The sequence below is a fragment of the Sycon ciliatum genome, chromosome 4 (genome assembly GCF_964019385.1).
Source record: "Sycon ciliatum chromosome 4, ocSycCili1.1, whole genome shotgun sequence".
Lineage (NCBI taxonomy): Eukaryota > Metazoa > Porifera > Calcarea > Leucosolenida > Sycettidae > Sycon > Sycon ciliatum.
In genome coordinates, this window is record NC_088646.1 from 25,048,505 (window position 1) to 25,051,369 (window position 2,865).

Consider the following 2,865-nt stretch of genomic DNA (forward strand, 5'->3'; position numbering starts at 1 on the left):
CTCTCTACTTCATTACGTTTAAGGTGTACGTATAATTTCTCAAAAAATTAATGGTCCACAGTCGTGTCGGAAGGGTACGGTGGGACTGTAGATCTGTTACCTTCTAACACGTTATCACTATATCTGATTATCAGGTCGAGAGCGTATTGTAGTCACTCTCTCTATTCCTGAACTTCATTACGTTTCAGGTGTACGTATAACTTTTCCAAAAAAAATAATGGTTCACGTCTTCAGATAGAGAGCGTATTGCACCCACTGTCTAGTCTCTGTAGTGCATTGAGATTTTGTTGATCGCACATGAAAATGGATACACAGACAAAGCAGGCCAAGTATATGGCGAGATGTCGCCAGAAGAACGTCTTCAGATAGAGAGCGTATTGCAACCACTGTCTAGTCGATTTTGTGGATCGCACATGAAATGGATACACAGACAAAGCAGGCCAAGTACACGAGAGAGTGGACGATGTGCGGATCGACACGGCCTGCGGGTACTTCATTAAAGTTACCCGTGACATAACTAGGATAAATGTTAATCACGCAAAGACATTGCCAAGTATGTGAGCACTTTGGACTTGACAGAAGAGTGCACGGGCGACGTTGACAAAACATACCGCGGTGACTGTCCCCATCATGACAGCAGGGCACATCGCACGCAGCATCGCAGATCGTGTCGAATTGCGCATCATAATATTGCAAAATTGCTTCAGGCTCATTTCTGAGAAACAGTAGATCAACGGTAGTTATGATAATTATGTGCATTCTCTTTTCCGTGCACTGTAATGATGTACATGTACATGTAGGATACATGCAACAGGCTACTGGCAATGTGTAAAGTGGTGGTTCACAGCAGGAAGGGGTGTACGAGTTTGCTGTCGCAGCATCCCTGCTTTTCTGCTATTTCTTCTCCATGTTTTGTAGGTTTTGCACAAGAACTCTCCAAGTTTGAGTTGCGATATTGGCAACTTTTGAGCTTTTTCTGAAAATATGGATGCGATTTCAGCAACTAGCACTTGTTTTGGCACGGTTGCGAAAAGCATAAGTTGCGAAAAACTATGGCATCTTTGGGAAAGGGCTACTCATAGCCTACCTCACGACCTTCTGCTTTCTTTCTTCATCACTTGTATCTTGCAGGTATATCATCCCGTGACGACCACATTGAAGTCTGAATTTGAAGTGTGAAGATGCTTCAGCAACCACATCGTACTTTTCCATTGCTTTCATTGTGCTTCTACTGTGCATGTGTGTAACTTGTGGGGTAAACATGTGATGACATTGTATGCTGGCGACACGGTCAGATGTTGTCCATGCGTCTAACGTACACCTTCATGTTATGCATTGAAAAGGATTTGCCACTTGCGATCCTGGGACGAGTATCAGGTCAGCTTTGTCCTGTGTGGGCTGTATCAGATTGCTGTTCACTTCTCTATCTGTTGGATGTGTGACTTTCTGCAAGTTTCTGGTGTATGATGGCCACTTCCTTGCTTGTCACTTTGTATGATATTACATTCTGTATTCGCTGCTTCCATGGCGTGGTCTGCAAACTGCAATCCTTGGCCAAATGTCATGTTTGCTATGTTGTGCTTTGGCCGTCAGCTTGTCTGCACGCTGTAGTTGAATTATTTTTGTTTCACAACCGACTTCCTGAAGTCAGTGGCCACTGCTTTGCATGGCATTATATATGAATAATTTCCTGTTTGTGTTGTGTGCATGTGCGTGGCCACGTGTGTGTGCCGTGTGCATACGCATGTTTGTGTATCTGTGTGCGGGGTAGCGAGGCGGGGAGGGCTGGTATGTATTTTTTTATTTTATCACATTGCACATACCTACGGAAGAAGGGGGAGACAAAACGAAGACGAAACAAAAAAGACAACAATGTATCAGTGTGTTATTGCAGTCTCATGGCTACATACAGTACATCGCGCGCGCGTGGTCATCATGTTTACCTTCGGGGTTGGGGTGGGGAGGGAACGGAAAAAGAACTGAAATTATCCATATAAAACCGCTCTGTGAGCGGTTCTGAAAAACCTTTACTGGTACTGCCCCGTCGTAAAAGTAAGAAATTAGAACTGGCCCATTGTCCCCCCAAATGTGAACTGATCCACCTAAATCGCGAATGACGGGACCCGAACGCACCAGTAGCACGAGGTTCCTACCTGTGGATGCGTTGGTCCGGACTATAGGCCATGTACTGTACTAGCGGTAGGTGGTGTTACCCTATGATAATTGCTGTCCTGTGCCCTCCCGACCTCGTGCTACTGGTGCGTTCGGGTCCCGTCATTCGCGATTTAGGTGGATCAGTTCACATTTGGGGGGACAATGGGCCAGTTCTAATTTCTTACTTTTACGACGGGGCAGTACCAGTAAAGGTTTTTCAGAACCGCTCACAGAGCGGTTTTATATGGATAATGGAACTGTCCTCAAGCCAGTCACGTATTTGGCAGCCCAGTGAGCTGTCTAACGGATCGCAGCGTTTAGAAGCGCCAAATGAGGCAGGGCCAGTCTCAGGCTGGTCGCGTAGGCGGCAGGCCGGCGGGCGACCGGCAAGGCTGCATTCGCATTTGGATCACCGAAGTGATACAGGTGCTTCGACGGCACTCCGTGGCGCATCAAGGAGGCATCTGGGGCCCAGGCAGCCCGGCGCCCGCCCGTAAGCGCACCACCGTATCAGGTATGCGCAGGTGGAGCAGCAGAGCAAGATGTGTGCGGGACACTCACCATCATCCGGTCGACTGCATGGTTGTGCGACTTTACACAGCCGTCACTCATTACTTGCTATTGCTTGCAGAAGGCCAGAATTTTTTTGCTCTCGTTTGCTCTAAAGCTAGTTGGTTTACATGGTTTATACCCGTACCTGAGCATGGATCC